The following is a 24,311-nucleotide window of genomic DNA, read 5'->3' as shown; positions in this document are numbered from 1 at the left end:
TGTATCTAAAATGGTCACAACACTGTCTATGACACTGCCAGTTTGGTCATTTCAATCCTATAAATTCCATACAACTAGCCCATTAATAGCGACTTTCCACATAATTGATTGGCTCAACCTTACAGTGACCTTAACTGACTGTTAAAATAGATGGGTGGTCCAGCTGTTTGGGGAACACTGCAGGATTTTGGGTCCTATCTGCATAGAATTTCTCTTAATAGAAATTACCACCAGCAAGAAGAAATATTTCAGGAACACCACAGCTGCCAGAGTTCTGCCTCACTGACATTTTTATTTAGCAGTTCAGAGTTTTACTTCTGTCCTAGTCTCTGCTGTTTGGGGGAAAGGCCTGCATGTGAGGGTCACTGCTATAAATCTACTACCCATATCTTCCCTCTCCAGTCAGAACCAATCCAGGTCAAAAGTGTATCTTGGGGGCAGCTAGGTGGTGCAGTGGATAAAGCACTGGCCCTGAATTCAGGAGTTCCTGAGTTCAAATCTGGCCTCAGACACTTGACACTTACTAGCTGTGTGACCCTGGGCAAGTCACTTAACCCTCATTGCCCTGCAAAAAAAAAAAGTGATCTTGAGGGGTGTCAAATGTAAATGTGCTTCTTGCGGCAATTTTGTAATTCTGGCCCTATATTTATGCCAGTACAGGGAGGGAACTGGTGAAGAAGGGTGGCTAAGCACTTACATAGTACCTACTCTGTGCCAGGCATGGTGCTAAGTGCTTTATAAAAGTCTCATTTTGAGCCTGGGAGGTAGTTGCTATAATTATTCCCATTTGACAGCTGAGGAGAAACTGAGGCAAACAGAGGTTAAGTGACTTGCCTAGGATCACAAAACTAGGAAGTGCCCAAGGCCAGATTTGAACTCAGATTTTGTGATTCTGTAAACTATAAAATTCCCTCCATACCTCGAGGCACTGAGACCCGTTAGAAAACCAGCATGTACATGCACACACATACACGTTCATATACACACACACACACACACACGAGCTATTATTTCCAGACTAATACAGTATACTTTATTTGAAATTACTTGGCCACTTGATAGTCATTTGACCTTGGACAAATCACTTAACCTTTCTGAGAATCAGTTTTCTCCTCTGTTAAGTACCTGCACTCCCTATCTGCAGGACTGTTGTGAGTATAGTTCAATATTTCAAGGATGTGTGGCTTTTATCAGCATGAGTGATAAAATATACCTGTGGTGCCTCTGTGGACATAAACAGCAACCCTTCTGTATCTTGGTCAATGGTCTGTGTGAACTGCTAGGGCCGGACAATCAGAAACCTAAGAAATTTTGCTCCCTGTGCAAGTAGCATAAACCATGCCTGGGACAAACATCATGAAGCACATCCCAGTTGTAGAATTGCAATACAAGGCCATTGCTAAAGAAGGTAGTATATGTGGGGTAAAGAAAGGAATGTAATTTCATCCCAGTGTATAGTAGCTTCCTTTTTTAGCACTTTTTTTTCTTGCTTACTATGTGCCAAGCTTTGCCCTACTGGGTGAAGGTCTGCAAATGTTTTTTGTCAATATTATAGATGATTCAATTATCTCTCCTTAAAATTCTCATGCTGGGATTTATCCCAGGAATGCAGGGCTAGTTCAACATTAGGAAAACTATCAACATAATCGACCACATCAATAAAAAATATAACCAAATTCATGTGATTATCTCAATAGATGCAGAAAAAAAGCTTTTGACAAAATACAGCACTCATTCCTATTAAAAACACTAGAGAGGGTACAGCTAGGTGGCGCAGTGGATAGAGCACTGGCCCTGGATTCAGGAGGACCTGAGTTCAAATCCGGCCTCAAACACTTAACACTTACTAGCTGTGTGACCCTGGGCAAGTCACTTAACCCCAATTGCCTCACCAAAAAAAAAAAAAAAACCCACTAGAGAGCATAGGAATAAGTGGAGCTTTCCTTAAAATGATAAGCAGTATCTACCTAAAAGCATCAGCAAACATTATGTGTAATGGGGATGTTAGAGGCATTCCCAATAAGATTAGGGATGAAAAAGGAATGTCCATTATCAACTCTATTATTCAATATTGTACTCAAAATGTTAACTTTAGCAATGAGAAGAAAAGGAATTAAAATAGGCAAGGAGGAAACAAAAACTATCACTCTTTGCAGATGATATGATGGTATACCTAGAGAATCCACTAAGAAACTACATGAAACAATGAACAACTTTAGCAAAGTTGCAGGATATAAAATAAATTCACATAAATCATCAGCATTTCTATACATGACGAACAAAGCTCAGCAGCAAGAGATAGAAAGAAAAATTCCATTTAAAGTAACTGTAGGGGGCAGCTGGTAGCTCAGTGGATAAAGCACCAGCTATGGATTCAGGAGGACCTGGGTTCAAATCCAACCTCAGACACTTGACACTTACTAGCTGTATGACCCTGGGAAAGTCACTTAACCCTCATTGCCCTGAAAACAACAACAATAAAATAACTGTAGACAATATAAAATACTTGGGAGTCTACCTGCCCAGACAAATCCAGGAACTCTATGAACACAATTACAAAACATTTTTCACACAAATAAAATCAGATCTAAATAATTGGGAAAATATCAATTGCTCATGGATGAGCCAAGCTAATATAAATAAATTAATTTACTTATTCAGTACCATACCAATCAGACTACCTAAAAATTATTTTGTAGAGCTAGAAAAAATAATAACAGAATTCATCTGGAAGAAGAAAAGGTCAAGAATTTCAAGGGAACTAATGGAAAAAAAATGTACAGGAAGGTGGACTAGCTGTACCAAATCTGAAGCTATACTATAAAGCAGCAGTCATCAAAACTATTTGGTACTGGCTAAGAAATAGAGTGGTAGAGCAGTGCAATAGGTTAGGCACAGGAAAAACAGTAGTAAATGACTACTGTTCAATAAACCCAATTACTTTAGCTCCTGGGATAAGAACTCACTATTTGACAAAAACTGTGGGGAAGACTGGAAGATAGTATGGCAGAAACTAGGCATAGACCAACATCTTACACCATACTCCAAAATAAGGTCAAAATGGGTACATGATTTAGACATAAAGGGTGATACCATAGGCAAATTAGGAGAGGAAGGAATAGTTTACTTCTCTGATCTATGGAGAGGAGACCAAACAAGAAATAGAGAATATTGTCAAATGAAAACTGGATCATTTTGATTACAATTGAGAAATGGTCAAAGGATATGAACAGGCAGCTTTTAGATGAAGAAATCAAAGTTTATGTATTGCTACATGAAAAAATTCTCTAAATCACTATTAGAGAAATGCAAATTAAAACAACTCTGAGGTACCACCTCATACCTATCAGATTGGCTATTATGACCAAAAAAAGGAAAATAATAAATGTTGGAGAAGATGTAGAAAAAATTGGAATACTAATGCATTGTTGGTGGAGTTGTGAACTGATTCAGCCATTCTGGAAAGCAATTTGGAATTATACCCAAAGGGCTATGGGGCTATGCATACCCTTTGACCCAGTAATACCACTATTAGATCTGTATCCAAAAGAGATTATTTTTTTTAAAAAAGGAAAAGGACACACATGTACAAAAATATTTCTAGTTGCTATTTTTGTAGTGGCAAAGAATTAGAAATTGAGGTGATGCCCATAAATTGGGGAATGGCTGAACAAGTTGTGGTATATGAATGTAATAGAATACTATTGTAATGTAAGAAATGATGAGTAGGTAGATTTCAGAAAAACCTGGGAAGACTTAAGTGGACTTTGCTGAGTGAAATGAGCTAAACCAGGGGACATCGAGGTGGCATAGTGGATAAAGCACAGGCCCTGGATTCAGGAGTCCCTGCATTCAAAACCAGCTTCAGACACTTGACACTTAGTAGCTGTGTGACCCTGGGCAAGTCACTTAACCCCCATTGCCCTGCAAAAAAAAAAGAAAAAGAAAAGAAAAAGAAAAAAAGAAAAAGAAATGAGCAGAACCAGTAGAACATTGTACACAGTAACACCAACACTATGTGATGATCAACTGTGATAGACTTAGCTCTTCTCAGCAATACAATAATCTAAGACAATTCTAAAGGACTCGTGATGGAAAATACTCTCCACATCTAGAAAAAAGAACTGTTGGATCTGAATGCAGATTGACTCATACTATTTTTACTTTTTTTGTTTTGTTTTGTTTTTTGAGGTTTTTCCCTTTTGCTCTTATTCTTTCACAGCATGACCAATGTGGAAATATGTTTAATGTGATTGTACATATATAACCTATATCAGATTTTTTTCTGTCTTGGGTAGAGGGGAGGGAAGGGAGGGAGAAAAATTTGGAACCCAAAATCTTATAAAAATCTTATAAAAACATATGTTCAAAACTTTCTTTACATGTAACTGAGAAAAAGGAAAAAAAAATTTAAATTAAAAAAAATAAATACAAAAAATCTTGTGCTACTTAGTTCTGCAGCAATCTAAATTTCAAATAGACTTAGTTCAAATAGATTCTTCTTGAAATATGAAAAATAAATAAATTAATTCATCTCATATATCATTTCACTATCATGGAGCAAAAGGACTAGGAAGTCACAAGGATTTGACATCCATTCTCTTTTCTAGTCAAGCTTAGTCAATTAGAAGACAATCTCCTTAGTGGGTGAAACTGGACTCCCGCCTATACTATGAACAGGTTCCAAGACAGAAGGAACTACATCTTTGTAGTACATTGAACAATTGGCAAACATTAAATGATTACCATAGTCATAACAGAGCAGTGGAATCCAAAGTCACTCAATGGATGTTGGCAATAAAAGGCTAAAAGTAATCACATTCCTCCTTAAAAGAAGCTTTTTAAAAATCTTTGGTTGGAAACAAATTCCCAAAACTCAGAACTTAGAACCCAACTCTCAAGGGTTTCCATTTTGGTACGTTTTATTCAAAGATCCCCAAACATTTATTAACTTCTCAGACTGATGCAATGAATTTTAAAATAGACCCATTGTGTTTAGGTGTTCGAAAGCATATGGTAGGTTTATTAACAATTTCTTTTTTAAGTCTCTTAAATTTTTACATGGATACTTAGAGTTGCTGAGCTTGCCTTGCATCTTCAGCATATTCAAAGGTTCTTAATTTAGCATATAGGCAGGTAAGAGGGTTTGAGATTCCAATGCTTCTGTCACATTTTTTTTACTTACCTTGTCCATGCTGCACACACATTTTGGGGGGGAATAAGAAGCATTATCTTATAGTATTTTCTAAGGTAAAACTCTGAATGCTTGAGTAGTCATTTTGTTAGTGGAATTTATCACAGGCAAGGGAGTTTCAGATGAGAATGTATGCATTTCCTGATGAGCAATCATTTTCCATTTATTTTTATTTGAGCCGCCACTGAGGATCTAATTTTAGATATTATTACCAGGGTCCATGGAACTGTGATTTTTGACTTGATCCATATTCCCTTCGTTGTTGAAATTAGTTGAATGATGTTCTAATTTGCTTTAAAGTGCAAAGAAGATCATTTTGTAGTTATCTTTTAATTTGCAGAGTTGGTATTTCTGCCAGTGATGTTTATTTTTCCTGACAAGAGCTGAAAGCATGGGTGAAGGACTTAAATGAAGCCATTACTTCTTCAGGGAAATAATAACAGTGTCCTTGAATGGTAACTTGTGCCACCCTTTTCATGATTTTGTCCATCTGCATCCTCAAATCTCTTTGTTGGTACTGTCAAAACAAGAAATAAGACAAATAATATTGTTCAAGAGAAACATTCTGTATGAAACCTATTTGATGGCTGGGTAACCAGAAGAACCTTGTAAAAGTTTGTCAATTCAGCAATAATCTTTACTACTGCCACATTTGCAATCATTCTGGACTGTAAGAGACAGTAGCATCTTTGTTCCTTAAACTTCTGTAAAGTGATTAAAAACTTGGCCAAACTCATGGTCAGAATTTTGTCAATGACAGGGGCAACTAGGGATATATAGTCAGAGGAAAGCAATAATCTCAGAAGGCCAAGAGATAACACCCCTAACTTTTGTTTAAAAATTCACTATGGATATTTCATCCATGTATTTGCCTAAACTATTCTTGAAGGCAGAAGATGGAGAATCTATGAATGCTAGGATGGCTGTAGAAAAAGGAGTAGGGTAAGGATTGAAAGGGTCCTAATTTGTACTATTTTTTACTCAACCCTTGTAGAGGGATGGATCAATATCTTGGTTTTTATATTTGTTTCATGTTGGGGTTTTTTGTTTGTTTTGTTTGTTTGTTTTTTGCGGGGATGTGGGGATTAAGTGACTTGCCCAGGGTCACACAGCTAGTAAATGTTAAGTGTCTGAGGCTGGATTTAAACTCCGGGACTCCTGAATCCAGGACCAGTGCTTTATCCACTGCGCCACCTAGCAGCCCCCTATTTCATGTTGTTATTGCTGCCATTTTGAGACCAAGTCTCTTGATCCAGCCCAGACTGTAAGTACAGTGGCCCCTCAAGGGCCCAATCCCATTACTGATTGGTGTGGAAGTTTTGACCTACTCTGTTTCTGCCCTGGTCCTATTCTCCCCTTCTTAGGTAGCCTGGTGTCTGCACACATATACAGATACACACACACACACACACACACACACACACACACACACACACACTCCAGGCCTGGATTTATTAATCTACCAGCCTGACACTCTTCCTTAAAAGGGATTAGACATTCATACTACCAAACCCAACAGGTCATCTTTGTCAAGCCATTTGGGGTAACCATTCCCATGTATATCAGCACTATAGAAAATGAGAAGTAAAACAAATTGTCAAGATGGTATGTTTTGGGAGCAGGAATTTATTACCTCATTCCTACAGCCTCAAAAGACCAAACCACAGAGTTACATTTTAATCAAAAATCAAATAAAATTTCAAGCTGATGTTCAGGGGCCACGATCACATCTTAAAATGTTGGAATCTCAGAGTAATGAGTGCCCATTGGAAAGCAGTCTACAGGTGATGCTGAGCTGATCATTTTTAACGATAGTTTATGGCCTGAATGCTTTATCATGGAGCAGCTCACTAACCCTTGAATTAAAGGGCTGAATTTATTGTCAGTTTGCTAATTATGACACAGCAAACATTGCAAGCTTTGGTCAGAGGATGGTATGAGCCAGCACACAGCCCTTGCCTCCTATTGCCAAGTGTGATTTAAAGCAAAATCTTTGAGAGAAGTATAACTGCCTGAATTACTACTCTTTTATATGTTTTTAAATGAGAATGTAAAGGCCAAGGGCATTTTTTCCCATTTAATACCATTAAATCCATCATTAAATCTCTCACTGAACACTGGCTGAATTTAATGATGCCCTCAAGTAGTGATACCGGTGCTTGACTGTGTTAATATTGTTGTATATAGAGATACAATAAATAATGCTTAGCTCAGATAGTATTAGGAGCATTACTGGGCATATCAATAAAAATGGTTGTCCTAATGAGACCAAGTGTCAGAAACAGATGGCGTTTTGTGAATCCAGCCACTGGGGTTAAAATATGGTTAAGAACAAGGTTCTATGGCATACTGAATCTATCCCTCTCTGAAATCAGCCAGACTTCTCAAAATGTTTTACTGTGCCTTGGCATAAAAGGATTAATTTGAAGATACAGGGGTTTTTTCTCTATTTTATCATCTCACTTTATAATGCCATGGTTTAAAAACGACAAACTGCTTTTCAGGATCTGTCACACTTCCACTGGCTCCTACTTGCCTGACGATTAGGCTGAATTATAGCTGAAAAATAAGAGATGTTTAGCAGTCTGCTGCCCCATCCCAGGACTGAGCAATAGTCCACCCTTTCATTGTGCATGCCTGAGGAGGAACAGATTGTTCTGTGCTTTTAATTTTTTTTTTTTTGGTAAGAATGCTTGTCATTTTGGAAGTAGAACTGTCTTTAATCAAATCACGTCATTTGATGACCTCCAGTTAGCTCCTGTGCTTTCTAAAGTACATGTGAAATGTTGTACAAGCTGAACAGAACAGAGGAACTTCAGAACAGGTAAACTTGAGACAGTTTCAAGTTGATACTTGCCCCACACTTAGATCCTTAATACCTCCTCCACTGGTGGAAGGGATACTCCCAGATCCAGCAACAATAAATACATGGGGAATACTAAAGAGGAGAACCATCCCTTACCTTCTTATCCTGATAGATTCTTATCTTCCATGTGCCAGACACTGGAAAAACAAAGTCCTCAAGGGATTTACATTCCATCAGAGTAAACAACAAATACAAATATAAATAAGTAAATAAATGATGTGTGAAAATTAAATAAAAAATAATTTAGAGGCAGAGGTAGGGCCATAGCAGGTTTAGGGATCAGGAGAAGTTTCATATAGGAGGTAGCCCTTGAACTGAGCTTTGAAGGAAGGGGGGGTCTACAAGGCAAGGGTGAGGAGGAATATATTTGTCGGGGAAAGCCTGTGCAAATGTATGCTTTTGTTGTTGTTTTTGGGGGGGAGCATGGCAATGAGGGTTAAGTGACTTGCCCCGGGTCACACAGCTTGTGTCAAGTGTCTGAGGTAAAATTTGAACTCAGGTCCTTCTGAATCCAGGGCCAGTGCTTTATCCACTGTGCCACCTAGCTGCCCCCTGTGCAAATGTACATTAAAGGGAAATGGAATTTTGTATTCAGGCAGCAGGTAGACCAGTGTATGAAGGTATTACTTCACAAAAAGCTTGGAAGGGTAGGCTAGAGGCAAGTTATAAAGGTTTTCACAGACCAAACAGAGCTATTCTGTATCTACACATGTCCTTTTTGTAGCTTCTTTTTGTAGTATGCCCATCTCCTATATATTATCTTCGCTACATGAGGGGTCTACATCCTTGGTAACATTATTTCCACCCTTTCCCACATCCAAGCCATTATTGACAATGTGTTGCTGCCCATTTACACCTACCATTGTAGGTCTTTCCTTTGCCTTTTAATTATTTACGATTCTTCTGAGATCATGGTATTCTATTATTCACAGCAATAGAGTATCACCAATAGAATCTCAGTGTTAAAAAGATAGGCATTTATAGCAGGCAGAAGTTATTTTTCTCATAGAGGTGCTAGCTCCCTTCCCCCTTGCACGAGAGTATACACACACACACACACACACACACACACACACACTCTCTCTCTCTCTCTCTCTCTTCTAAAACCTTTATCCTTATCCCGCTTATCTTTAGTGAACAGGACCTGAAAAGTTGGAGAAATTTCAGGTCTTCTGATTCTGGTCATATAAAAAACAATGGCTTAGGAAAATCCTTCATATTTCAGTGTTTTCAGAATTTCCATCTTAAGTACCTCCCAAAAACCTAAATTGAAAAACAACTATTTAAATAGACCTTTAAGAACCTCTGAAGAGGTTTAGTTATTTAAAAAAAAGAAAAAGAAAAAAGAATGAGAAAGAGAGTAAGGTCCTTATCCTATCTAAGCAGTGTTTCCCATCCTCAGTAGTTGTGACCTTTACAAGTAATTTTGAAGATTTGAATATAATTCTCGATCCAGCTTTGTCCTTTTAAAAGCGCATTGCGTCCGCTGCTCTATCATCATTCTGAATTTAGAAATGGCCTCCTAATTCCTGAATGTGACACTGAGGTAGTGATATATAATTTCATTACTTGGAGACTCCATTAATGTAATTCTCTATTTTACTGTCTTCCTATTATAGCAGTCTGCATAGATTAAAACTTGGAATGAGTCAGCCAGGGTTTTTATTAGGCACAGACAAACCAATTCAGGGCTATGCTGCAGTAACTTTTAAGTCACTCTTCCCCTGACCTACTGAACTCCTGGCTTAGCTTAACTGTGGAGAGGTAGATGTGGAAATGGGCCTTTTCAACCTCATTAGTATGCATGGTACTAAACAAGAGACAAATGATATAATAGTAACATATAATCCAGTTTCTGAGAGCCAGTAATTTCCATTCCTATTGCAGGCCAGAAATGCTTGTAGGGGTGATGAGGCCAGAGAAAGGGACGTTGTGAATACAAGTTGTCAGGAAGGCAAGACTCTACACGGGAAGACCTAGTACACTTTTAAACTTTAATGACTTAAGCTACAAGGATAATAGAAAAACTCGGTAAAGGGGAAGCCTAATGCTAATATATTAAACTTTTTGGGCCCTGTGTTATGTAATTGTAGACCATGTGCTCATAGGTAGCAAAACAAAATAGTGATGATTGAAGTAATGTCTTATGCTTAGCAAAATTGAAACCCATGCCAGTTACGAGAAGAGAATTTTTTATATTTGCTGTTTTTAGATAGCATATGGCAACAAGCTGTTATTAAGGTAGAAAGTTGGTTTTTGGCTGTTTTTTTTAACTATGCAAGTTCTTTATGAACCTATATTAAAAGATAAAAACCCAAACCCCTCTTCATTCAGCTTTACATAATTTGGTCTCTGAACCTCCTCTGTTTTCTTGTCCTGTGACTGGGTCTATAGCCCTCAAACGCCATCATTCTTACTGATAGAACAGAGTTTGAGCCACCCCCTATTCCCCATCCCAACAACCTGATTCACAATGGTTACAGGAATTAATTTCTCTAGGGCACACCTTTTTTAAAAAATAAATATTTTTATTTAAAATTTTGAGTTCCAAATTCTATTCCTCCCTTCCTCCCTCCCCTACCCTTCCCTGGGGTGGTAAGCAATCAGATATAGATGGGCACACCTTTTAAGGGCTTCTACAATGTCTCTCGCTTCTACAATGTCTCTCTCATGCCCCAGGATGGTTTCCAAAATTTCCTGATCGTAAAGTTATGTTTTAGGTGGGCATATACATATATACATACATACACACATGCATATACACACACACACACACATATACATATATCCTTCAGCCTGGGCCCTGGAAATCTGCTTAAAGATAGAAGCTCAGTTTTCTAATCCCCAGGTAGGTCTCTAATTCATTTAGACCAAGGATATTGATCTTCTTGTGTGTCATAAACCACCCCTCCCTTGGCAATCTAGTGCAGCCTATGAACCCTTTCTCAGAATAATGTTTTTAAATGCACAAAGTAAATACCCAGAATTACAAAGGAAACCAATTATGTTGAAATGCAGTTATCAAGATGTTTTTTTTTTTTAATGTTCACAGACCAAGGGTTAAAGAACCCTTGAATTTTTAGACTGAGTTGTGAGGGCCTCCGATTGAACTCAGACTCTCCAGACTATATCAAAACAACCTGAGGGGGCCTTAGAATACAGCAAAGCACTTTCAAATCCTCCAGATGAGGGCTAGCTCAGTTTCCAAAGGAAGTGGCTTAATAGGAACACAGTAGATCCTTGGGCCTACCCTATGGCAACAGCTGTAGCCAACCTGGGCCTTAGGCATGTAAGCCAGAGCTTCTCCTTCCAGATTTCACTAGGATGAGGAAGATAATTAATTCACTTCAGAAAAATAAAAGAGAGGAAGGGAAGAAATTAAAAGGGCAATACCAAGCTGCCCCACCTCTGGCACATGAAAACTATTGGTCACTCTACTGTGGCAGTGCTTCTGGGTCAGGTGACTATAAGAATGACCCAGATAAGACAGACCAAGTAGGAAATGGGAGGAATCTATTCTGAAACGAACCTGATGTAAAAACAAAGGACATAAATTTAAAATGAGAGGAAATGTAAATAACAGTAAAAAAATGACCCAAATGGTAGACACAGGATATTGTTTTGTATGCCAAAATAGCAGCTACACAGTTGAAAGAGGTAATGAAACTGAAATAATCAAAAATCAGTGCTGAGCACCAAGGGGATCTTCAACACTTGTTGATTGGCCAAAATGTATTTCATTTGACCCCGTGGTGCATTTCTTGGAGGCTCACTTATAAATGTCCCCAAGTATTATGGTAGAATTCTTGGGATCAGGGTCTTCTTATTTCTTAGCCTGGGCCCTGGAAATCTGCTTAAAGATAGAAACTCAGTGGAGTGGTCCTCAGAATCTTTCTGTGATATGAAAGGACCATATCACATAACATTTTCAAGCAGGACATGTATTTTGTGAAGTCTGCCATACAAAGCTAGCTGATTTTCTGTGATAGATTTCAATTAAGATATTTGGTTGAAGAGAGAATACATTTTTTCATTGGTTCCCAAATTCTTGTGAGTCCTGAGAAAAAAATATGTAGTGTAAAGCAATCCTCAGATGATTAATATCTTGATTTTTCTTAATTCCTAGTACTTTATACCATCATTTGTCTGCAGAGTTGTACTTTTATGAGATATACATAAGTTAAGCCTCCTTAGATAAGATTAATGTATTTGTACTTGAATGCAACACTGCTTTAAGAGTTTCTAATAACAAACTGTCCTCAACTCAGAAGGATTCCTATTGATGTCTGCCATTTACATTCTCTATCTTGTACATTGGCTGCATAGGAGGATCCCAGGTTTAGCCAGTAGGGGCAATACAAACAATTAGAGAAGCACTATTAGAACGCGAATGAGCCCAAATCAAACCTTCTCACAGAATCTGAAAGGGGAGAGGGAAAAACATGGAAGATTTCTCCCCCTTAGTGCCTAAATAGGCATATCACAGTTATCCATTCATTTATTCAACAGACATATATTAAATGCCTACTTAGAGTGTGTTATGCTGTGAGGTATACAGATAAGAAAAGGACACTGTCCCTGTACTCAAGTTGCTTAGAATCTAGTAGGGGAGCATATTCCCAATTTCCTGTTTGAAGAGAAAAAAATTGAGGTAAATGTCTTAGGGTACAGTATATGGTTTGTTAACATTCCTCAAGCCAGATAAATGGTGATGTTAATACTCTTTCTCTTTAAAAACTTAAATGTCAGAATTTACTTATTGTTTATTTTCCTTCCTTGATTCATGGATTTCACCCAAGATTCTGTTCCTGCCAGAGGGAGTCAGATAAATTAGAATGCTAAGTGGTTAAATTGAGGTTCTAAGGAACTATAAATTTCATTTTCTTTGTTCCTCATTAGGCACTCTCAAACTATAGGAACTTGACTAAAACAGCTAAAAAAAAAAAAGAAAGAAACTTTTTGGATACTTAAAATGAATTGTCTGGAAAATATGCAAACTTAAGAAAACAGACAGATCTTTTTGCATAATCTTGGGCCAAAGCAAGCACAAGTGTCTTTTTGCTGTTGCATTTCTAAGTGTCATTAGTTTAAAATATTTTGCTCCTTTTGTTTTGTTTTGATTCATGGTATCTTGAGAAATCTCCCTCACTGCATTCCTCTCTAATTACAGTATGTATCTCTACATGAGAATTTTTGACAATCTTTTCTATTGATACTGTCCTGAGCTCACTTGCCAACTCCTGTTGGTCAGACTCTCCATTAGCTTCCCTAGGTACAGGCTGAGTCCCAGGGACCTGGCCTTTTGATGTTCTAGTAGAAATAAAGCACAGGAGAATCTGAACGAGTGGCTTTCGAGCTGAGGTGAGTAGGTATGTGAGTCTCTTGAAGACCAGTGTTGTACATCAAGGTTAAAAATGTTTAAAGGATGGTTTCAAACAGCATCCCACCAAAATCATTTGCAGGTTCAGTAGCTGGCCCCCTTAGAATGCAGAGGCACAAAGGTTAGACTTTAGGAAGTTTACCTGTTAAGTCTTCAGTGGCTGACTTTTAGAACATCTTAAAAAATTCTAACATACTAACTCTGACCTTCTCTTTACTGAACTCTTCTTTTTCTTTCTCTCCTGCTGGCAGAATTGATGCTTAAAAAAATAATAGCATGAAAAGCGAGTCCTGTTTCTTTATTTTATAATGTTGAACAGCACTTACAGATGTTTTGGCTAAAGGGCTTTGGGTAAAAGCCGACATTAAGCCTTTTCAGTGCACTCTGTTTGTAATTATTACAATGTGAATACCCTAAATCCAGAAGTAAGGCTGTGTCTATGTATACAAAGGAAAATTGAAAATTGAGTCAATCATCTGAATAATTTAAAGGGGGAAAATACTTACTTCTCTGAAAATACCTGTATATTTCAGACAAACGGTTTAATCTTTACATCCTGAAACATCTGGATAATCATTTCTCCACTTCATTTTACTTGTTGTATAGGCATTGCCATGGTAAAGCTTTGCATAGGTTTAAAAGGAACATAACATGAATATGTGCGATTCATTCAACATTTTCCCACATGGAACATTAAATAAAACTTCTCACGTTCTCTACTCCCATTCCCTAGAAAGCAATACCACGTTTCAAAATTTCACTCAACTGTTGGGAGTTCCTTCTGCTTTTGCCATATTTAGTTATTCCTGCAACAAATGAAAAGCCTTTTCTAATGCAATATCAATTAACTGTACTTCTTTCTGTTATTAGAATCAACATAAATAGACTCTAGTTCTTCAGTGGAACTCAAGATTTCTGAATTCTAGTCTTGAGTAAAATGTGTTTCTTTTTATTTATGTTGAAAACACATATTTGGTATAATTGAAGACAGACACATGGTATAATAAAAGAAGCAATGAACTAGGAAGAGCCAGGGGCCTTGATGCTAGCCCCAGTTCTACCATTTAGCCAGCATATGACCTTGGGAAAGTCATTAAAATTTTCTGAGTCACAGTTGTTAAAATGGGAATGATAATATCTGCCCCACCTATTTCATCTGGTTCTTAAAAGAAGATCAAAAGAGACACAGGTGTAAATTAAGTCCCTTCAAGCTTTAAATCTATGATACTTGGATGCTATTCTTACTGGTCATCAAGCAAATGTTCTGGGACGTATTTTATAGAAACACAGATTTTAGAGTTGGGAGGTACCTGTGAAGTCATCTCATTCATTCCTTTAATTTTACAGTTGAGGAAACTGAGGCCCATAGAAGTTAACAACAATGTTGTTGTAGTTGCTGTTGTTGTTTGGTCATAACCTGACCCTCTGTTGAGCCTGTTTTGGGGTTTTCTTAGCAAAAATGCCGTTTCCTTCTCCAGCTCATTTTGCTGATGTTGTTTCTTGTTTGTTCATTCTTCATTCTCAAAGAGGACCATGACATCAGGAGGTGATGTCATAACTTGCAGTGAATGGGATTTAAGTGACAGAAGGCTGTGCAAAATCACCAGTCTCATTCACTCTTCCAGAGTCATCTGGATCCAATGGACAACTTAGAGATGGCCCTGGATGCAGAGGGATACCTTGGTCTTTTTAAGCGGTCTTTCCTAGGTCTCATTTTGCTTGATAAGGAACTGAGGCAAAGAGGATTAAGTGACTTGCCCAGGGTCACACAGCTAATACATGTCTGAGGCCAGATTTGAACTCATGAAGATATGTCTTCCTGATTTGAAGCCCAGAGCTTTATCTACAGTGCCCCCTAGCTGACCCTTATACTGTTGTTATAACTAATAGCAATAGCATTTACAGCGTTTTAATATTTACAAAGCAAACATTGTTTATATATTCTTATATATTATATACATTATATGTGTGTTTATATATGCTATCTCATTATGGCCTCATAGCAATTCAATGCTATTATTATCCCTATTTTACACATTAGCAAACCAAAGTTGAGAGAGAGGAAATGACTTGCTAGGGTTTCATAGCAAGTAAGTGTCAAATGCAAAATTCAAATTTTGTCCTTCCTGACATCGAGTCCAATACTCTCCACTACACCAGAGAGGTCAATCTCACATCAAGCCCTGGCATCCCCAGTGCCACCAAACCATATTAAAATGTAATTGGTAAATAATTAGCAAAATAAATAAGAAATACAATACAACATAGATAATGTTCATTTGTGGTTTTCTAAGTCACGGAGATCTGTTTCTATTTGCTTTTGGTATCACCTAGCTCTCTTAGGTTAAGTAACTTATCTCAGGTCATTCAAGGGAACCAGTGATAGCATTTTTATTTAACTAAATTGTTAAAGGTCCCCCTTCCAAAGTCCTACTTCTAGACTTTATCATATTGCTGAAGTATCCCTGGGTTATCAAATGCTAAGTTCTAGAAGGGCCTCCCAAATTCCAGCTTCATGTCCAGGGATAGAGTCTGAACCCTATGAATGCTAAATCTGGAAAAGCCAGAAATCATTCTAGGGTTGACCAGAGCACCTCATTAAATCATCTCCATGGTGAAGTTTCATCTGAATTGGTAGGGTTAGGACACACATCAATGAAATCCTCAGTCCCCAAAGTATTTATGGAGCACAGAAGATATATCGGGCCCTAAGGTGGAAAAGTTTCAGATGTGTGTGTATACATATACATACATACATACATACATACACACACATACATACATATATGGGTATACATGTATGTGTGTACATACACATGCATACATATAGGTATATTGTATGTGTGTATAAGTGCGTGCACACATACATATGTGGCTATACATGTATATGTATATACACACACACACACATATATATATATATATATATATATATATATATATATATATATATAGTGTGTGTGTGTGTGTGTAGCCTAGTTTTGTTTTGTCTTGTTTTTGAAGGGGTTGGGGTCCAGGTTGGGGGAGAAATAGAAGGAAATGCCTGGAGGCCTTTTTTTTTCCTCTCTAGGAAAGACCTAGAGGAGCTGGGGGTGGGGTGGGGAAATGGAGGGAAGGTGAAATCTGTTCTTATTTTCATTGTATTCAGAGTTTAAAGGGAAAGGTCCTTAACCCTTTTGGGGGTCTTTGGCAGTTTGGTGAGGACTATGGATCCCTTCTCAGGATGATAATTTTTTTAATGCAGAAAACAAAATGCATAGGCTTTTTAAAAAATATATATGTAAATACAGTTATTAAAATTTTTTTTTAATTAAAACAACTTCACAGGCCCCAGGTTAAGAAAACCCTGTTTTAAAGTACCAAAGAGAGCTAAGAAGCTTTTTGGTGAATTCCAGCTCCCTCTGACTGCAGCCATTTAAGTAAAGCATGCATGGAGTCTGGGTCACAGCGATCTCTTATCGGAATTGTGCTCGATGCAGGCACTTAGCCTTCCTTGTGCTTTTAAGATCCAATTGGATTATTATCTGATTGGTAATGAAAAGATAGGAAAGGGCCTTTGTCTCTATGAGAATGTGTCTAGGCATTAGACAGGAGAAATGGCATTTTAAAAATAAAGAGGCCACTTCAGTCTTTCTCTCTAAAGACACAGAACATTCCCTTACCATAAGAATTACCATCAAAACAAGGACCGACTTTCTACATTCTCCCCCTTTTTCTGTTGTTGCTAGCACGCAGTTTCCATGACTCCATTAGATGGTCAGATTCTTACCAGAAAACTCCCTCTTTTCAGATCAACATTTTGTTTCACAAGTAAGGAAACAATAAGGTATTTAAAATACACATTCAGGTCACCAACTATAGCAGGCCTTATGCCAACAGAGGAGGAATTGCAAAGGGAAGGACTGAATGACTATCTGGCTCCCATGCCTTCCTTCTGTTCCCTATTCTCCCTCCAAATTATCCCTACCTGCTAGCAAGTTAGTTAACAAAATGGGGTGGCGGGAGGGGGCAGGGAGCTTTTCATACATGAAGCAGCTAGGTAGCATTGTAGATAGACTGCTGGGTTTGGAATTAAGAAGGTGGTCTGAGTTCTACTCTGAGCTCAGACACTAGCTGCCTGACTCAAGTCAATTAATATCTGGCTACCTCAGTTTCCTAATAATAATAATAATAATAATAGCACCTACTTCTCAGGGTTGTTGTGAGGATCCAATGAGATAATATTTGTAAAGCACTTAGTACAGTGCCTTCCTTCATTCCACAGTTAGGGATAATCTTAATAAGCAAATATTCTTTTTTTCTTTTCTTTCTTTTTTTTTTTAGTGAGGCAATTGGGGTTAAGTGACTTGCCCAGGGTCACACAGCTAGTAAGTGTTAAGTGTCTGAGGCCGGATTTGAACTCAGGTACTCCTAATTCCAGGGTGGGTGCTCTATCCACTGCGCCATCTAGCTGCCCCAGCAAATATTCTTAGAGGAGGTTACTGGCTAACAAATTCCAATAAAAAGGGATAAGTGATCAAGAACAAATTTTGATGAAAAGGAAAGGGGTAAAAAGACTGTGGTAACCTGAAGAGGCTAAATATTTAAGAGAGAGAGAGAGAGAGAGAGAGAGAGAGAGAGAGAGAGAGAGAGAGAGAAGCAACTTTCCCATTTCATAATTCTGTGGGGGGTTTTCTGGCTGCCTTTAAAAACAGCAGGAATTCTGGGGTAGAGAATATAGTTTTAGAACTGAAAGGAAGCTTAGAAATCATCTAGTTTATCTTCCCATTTTATAGATAAGGAAACTGAGGCTTAGAAAAATAAGTAACTTGCATGTAGTGTTGGAGCTAGTGTCTCTGAACATTCCCATTACATCTACCTAAAAACCACAACAACCATTTCTAACCATTTGCATAACATTAAGCCTGAACTTGGCTAGATGCCAACCCACTGAATATTCTTCATGTGTGGTACTTTACCAGTTGAGCATCCTACATCACTTGTTATTGAACGATTCCGAGAACATTTGTCACCGCTTAGAATATATTTTCTCACAGTACTTAACTTTTAGCTACTGTTGCTATCGGATGTATGCTTATGGATTCCAAGATACATATTAATACTATATTAGTGAACAAACATCAGTTTGCTCATGAAGATCTGAATTGAAAATGTGCTTGCTTTCTTAGGATCATCACTAACAGACTTCTTAATTGAGTTGCCAATACTGTCAATAGCATCGTTCACTGTTGTTTTATAAATGAGCATATTTTCCCCTGTTGCTTCTTATTCTACCTGTTACAGATTCAAGATGCTCTTTCACTAAGACATTATGCTTTGCCAAAATCAGTAGCCATTCCAGAAACATTCCATTTCATTTGACAGAATTCCTGTTATTGATTTGCTCCTCAGTGCCTGAACTCTTTATTATCAATAACTTTAATTATGTCAACCATTCATTCTGAAATTATTCATGTTCTCTTTTGGCTTTCTCCTCAAAAACCAATGATAGAGAAACAGGAGTTTGGCATTTGCTTATAAGAGTTCTTCTTATATGGCATTCAGTGTTGTCAAAGTAGAGGCAGCTTTCTTCATGTTTCTTGAATGTGTGTGTGTGTTGATGCATATATACATAGAGATATAACTACATAGCCCAATGCTTAGAACACTGGACCTGGAATTAGGAAGACCTGAGTTAAAATTCAGCTTGAGGGGCAGCTAGGTGGCACAGTGAATAGACCACCAGCTCTGGAGTCAGGAGGACCTGGGTTCAAATCCAGCCTCAGACACTTAACACTTGCTAGCTGTGTGACCCTGGGGAAGTCACTTAACCCCAATTGCCTCACAAAATAAATAAATAAAGAATCAGCTTCAGTCCTTCACTACCTGTGCAACCCAGGGCAAGTCACTTAACCTCTGTTTGCCTCAGTTTCCTCAACTATAAAATGGGGAGAGTAACAGCACTTACCTTCCAGGGTTGTTATGAGAATCCCATAATATAATCATCATTAAGTACTTATGAGAGAAAGAAAGAGACAGGGACACACAGAGAGAATATATACATAAATGCATGATAATGTGATGGAATATGTTCTTGTTCATTTTGATAGAAGATAAGAATTTAAAGCAAGGGTCCTTTTTGAGTCATGGACCTCTCTGGTGGGGCCTATGGACCCCTTTTCAGGATAATATTTTTAACACAGAAAATGAAATGCATAGGATTGAAAGAAAACCAATTATATGTAAATACAGTTATTAAAAATAAAAAACCATTCACAGGCCCCAGATTTTAAAAAAACACCCTGTTTTAAAGTAACAAAGAAACACAGATGCAAATTAATCATGTACATATAAACATATAGTACACATAGGCATGTGTATTTTTGTTTATGTGTATAAACATTCAAGTAATATGCATGTAGAGATGTGTGCATGTGTATATGTGTATATATGTGTGTATACACACATATATGTAAGCATTTGGAGCTCTCCTTATCCATGGATCCCTAGAAAACTACCCCAAATTCTAGATACGTTGTGGGTCAGAAACCTCAACAAACCATAAGTCATGATCTCCCACTGATGTGTTTACTCTTACCAGTTAGCCCAAGGGCACACCTAGTTCAAAGTAAAGGCATTTAATGAAATAACATAGTCATAAAAGTAACAGAACATTCTCCCATAAACCTTGAACTCCATCTCCTAAATACACACATCCTCAATGGGAAAAGTGTACCTACAAAGAACTCATTCCTGGGGCCTTACACATGTGGAAAACATGTGGAGCCAGAGCACACATCCGTAGGGATAGCCCACACCTCTGTTGCTATAGAGGCTGCCTGTTTTCTGATGCATTTTTTTTTTCTGATGCATCACACCACTTTCTGCCGGGTCTGCTTCCTCCCTTGTGCAATATGTCTGGTGCTCCCTGCCAGGTGTCATATCTTGGCTGTTCCTTTCTGTGAGAATCATGGCTCCACTATCCCATGCTAGGCATGGTATCTATATTCTAGGTGGTCTTCACCTGGAAGGCCGCTAAGTGGAACAACGGATAGAGCAATGGACCCAGAGTCAGAAATTCTGAGCGCAAATCCGGCTTCAAACACTTATTAGCTTTGTGACCCTGGAGAAATGACTCAAGCTCTGTCTGCCTCAGTTTCCATAACTGAAAAATGGGGATAATAATAGCAGGTACATCACAGAGTTGTTGAGTCTTAAATGAGATCAAATGAGATAATATTTATAAAGTGCTTAGCACAGTGTCTGGCACATAGTAAGCACTTATCCTCCCACTAGACCTCAGCTCAATTCTCTTGCCGAGGTTCTATATGAAGGCTTATATGCTACACTATCTTCCATCGACATTAAGGTACGGTGGTTAGTAAGCCTCTCCTTGGCAGGGAAGGGCAATAGGTCTCCTCAATAAGCTGTCTCTGCCATGACGTTTTTCACCTTAGTCCATCTCCCTCTTAGTCCTCAGGTAAGAAGCATGTAGATCAAGATTACCATTAGTCTTTGAATTCTTCTTTGAATGATCCCTCTCCTTTCTCCTCCAAGGCCTTGATTTACCTTCCATAACAGGGTCAGAAAACAGTTATAGTTTTTAGATCTGCCTCTCCCCCAGGGAGAGGCAGATATCCCAAAGGTTCTTTTTCCTCAGTGGGAAAAGTTACTGAGCGATATACAAGGGTGAGAAAACTGCTCTTAACTTCTTTCCTTATGTAACTCTGCTGTTTTTTCCAAAGTACAAGGGAAAGGCTGCTTGGAAGAGGATTTTTAAAAAACTATTGGTTTTTGTATCATTTCTCTCAGCAACAAATCACAGCCTGGTCACTATTTAATATCTCTGTGTAAGTGTGCATGTATTATACACACATTCATATACATATGTCATGTTATATATCACATATATGTATGTGTATGCATACTTATACATATATATTTACATACACAACATACAAATATACCTACTGGGTGACCCAGAAGACTTTAGTGCAGTTTCATATTTTAATAGCTCAGTCCTTCCTGACTCTGGAACTAACACTCTACCTACTACATCATATATGTATGTTTATATATGTGCATATAAATTAATATATACAAATGAGCACACCCATAAATACAAATAAATATTTGTATACCTATATGCATATATACATGTATATAAATATATTTGTGCATATGTGCAAATGCCATGCAGGCTGTGCCAAAAGTCTTAGGGCAGTTTGAAGCTTAAAAAGTTTAAGAATTTTAATAGATTAGACTAAGACCTGGTATGGCCTGTGAATATAAATGTATATTTATGTGTGTATCACAAACTTGTATTTAAGTGTGTACATATATGTACATGTGATGTATATATGCAAATGTACACACATATACACACATACATACATACATGCAGCATAGTAAATAGACTGCTGAACTTAGCATCAAAAAGACCTGAGTGTGAATCTTGCCCCAAACATTCACTGGCTTTTGTGACACTGAACAAGTCACTAAACCTTGTTAAGTTTATTTCTTCATTATAAAATGGACATAATAATAGTACTTACCTTTGAATTGTTATTAGTATCAAATAATATAAAGTGTTTTGCAAACCTTAGAGCACTATATAAATGTTATTTACCACTATTATTGTGGTTGTGTATACACACACATACATATATGTATATACACCATGTATAGAAGCCAGTGAGGACCATTCCTAAGGTCACATGGTATCAGGACCAACAACACTGTGTCTCCTCTCTCTTTTCCTTTTCCTCATCTGAACACAATTGATTATTTAGTGAAATCTAGTTACAATGTACACCATGTACAGCCTTTGAAGGGGCAAAAATGTCATAAAAAATAACACGGAGTGAGAGATGGTTTTGTGAAAAGGGGAAGGGGGAGGACAATTGCCAAGTCAGCCTGCCCCAGTGGGTTGTCTTGGTGATGAAGGATCTAATTGTGTGCATGTGAGCATCTCAGGTCTTTTCTGGCTTAAGCTGGCAGAACCATGTCCATCTCCCTCCCCCACCTTCTCCAACCCAGTTATTGTTGCCACCAGGGATTGCTACATAGCTCCCACTGCCTAATCACCGAAACCATGATCACCCCAGGGATGACTCTGCCTGCAATCTCCCAAACCTGAAATAAACTTACTGAAATCTGTCTTTATTATATGCTAACCATACATATAAAGACCTTGTTTCTCTACTGGATAAGTATGTACTTTATATTCCATCTTGATGATGGATAGTAGATTTCCCATGAAAAGCCAAATTTTTCATTTTGAATGGTTGAATAGGATATAAAGCCCTCCTAATTTGAATGTAGCTAATTCATAACTGGTGGTTATTTGAACTCTCCTCAATTTAGAAAGTGGATTATGTCTCCTGATAGAGTGAAGGAGATAGTTTACTTGCAAAGGCTTTCACTGCATCTGCAAAAGAGGCATGCATAGAGCCTGGGCCAGGTCTGCCATCACCCCCCCCCCCGGGGGAAGTATTCCTATTGGCCCTTGTCCTGTGCCTACCCTCTTTGCACATCTATAGTCTGCAACAATAAAAAAGAGCCCTCAGGATCCCCTGCCCCTGATTATGTTTGGAGGCAATGGAACAAATTGACCAGCTCCTTAGGAGACTGGTTCCATCTTCCATTGTCTGTTCACAGTATATACCTGTTACTCTTTTTCATAGGAGCTGCTTTCCCTGTGGGAAACCTAGATAAACTTCCTCACTGTGTTTGAGGTTCTACGATGGATCCCATTTTCTGGGGAGGAGCAACCCCCAAAAGAAGCACATTTGGGCCAAGTAATAAAGGTCCCTTCATTTAGTTTATTTGTTGTAGGGAATACCCAAGTTGATGAGATCATGGATCCAATGATGAATTAGAATTATTGAATGATGAATTAGAAGTATTGTTTCCAGTTTCAGATAATTAATGTCTGATACTACTATATGTGTGTATATATACCTATATGTATATACATATATGTGCATTTATGTATTTGTATATGTGTATATATACTTATATATATATATTTGCTTAGGAGGTATTCAATTAGTGTTTGTTTTATTGAACTGGTTCTTAAAGTCTAAATCTTTTTTTTCTTTTTTATAGCTATTATTTTCTTTAAAAAGGGGAAGCCATGGGCTATTAAGATTAAGGCTTCTTATTGAGTGTTTATGATTTTAAAAACTCTTTCTGGGGGGCAGCTAGGTGGATAAAGCACTGGCCCTGGATTCAGGAAGACCTGAGTTCAAATCCGACCTCAGACACTTGACATTTATTAGCTGTGTGACCCTGGGCAATTCACTTAACCTCCATTGCCCTGCAAAAAAACAAACAAAACAAACCCTCTTTCTTCTCTTTAATATTCACCTTCTCTGACCTCCTACAACTCTGATAAGTTGTACCCCACAATTAGCACCTAATTATATGCCATCTCATCTTTCCTGATTGGTTCATGTGCTTTAGTCTTGTCATGAGCATGCACACAGAATTTCCTTGAAAAAAGGTATTTGTGGAATATAATAAGTTCCTTATGGGCAGGCATTTTTATATGCCTTTGTCTCCCTAGAATCTAATCCAGAAGAGGTGATAAATGCTCTTGATTGATTAATATATTTCATTTCTAATGCCTATTGCTCTAGTACCTTATAGATACCCAGCCAATTCATGTTGTCTCATCTCTGTGAACTCTAATAGCACTTTAAATCTCTCATACCCTTCTAGTCATTGCTTTGAAGTTCTCTCATCCCCAGCAGTCTTCTCCCTCTGACACAGCTCTCCACTTTTTTGGTCTCCCTTCTGACATTAGGTGAGTTTCTCCCCAAAACCTCCATTTTGAAGAAGGGCTCAGGCCAGCCTTTCTATCATTTCTCTCTGAGCTCTGGTTCTGA

General features: G+C 37.9%; 1 protein-coding gene and 1 long non-coding RNA gene across 4 annotated transcripts in view; one reads left to right on the top strand and one right to left on the bottom strand.

Annotated features, from left to right (window-relative positions):
- AFF3 (AF4/FMR2 family member 3) overlaps positions 1-24,311 on the top strand; it is a 694,821-nt gene that overhangs the window by 377,786 nt on the left and 292,724 nt on the right. The gene's annotated exons all lie outside the window — the stretch shown is intronic.
- The window catches only part of LOC122746643, a 224,585-nt gene continuing 205,328 nt past the window's right edge, over positions 5,055-24,311 (bottom strand). The window contains exon 4 of the long non-coding RNA XR_006355566.1: positions 5,055-5,711. This is a non-coding gene — a long non-coding RNA (uncharacterized LOC122746643). The remainder of the gene's footprint in view (positions 5,712-24,311) is intronic.

The sequence above is a fragment of the Dromiciops gliroides genome, chromosome 3 (assembly GCF_019393635.1).
Source record: "Dromiciops gliroides isolate mDroGli1 chromosome 3, mDroGli1.pri, whole genome shotgun sequence".
Lineage (NCBI taxonomy): Eukaryota > Metazoa > Chordata > Mammalia > Microbiotheria > Microbiotheriidae > Dromiciops > Dromiciops gliroides.
The sequence above is the reverse complement of the archived record's forward strand: the minus strand, read 5'-3'. Positions and strand labels throughout refer to the sequence as shown.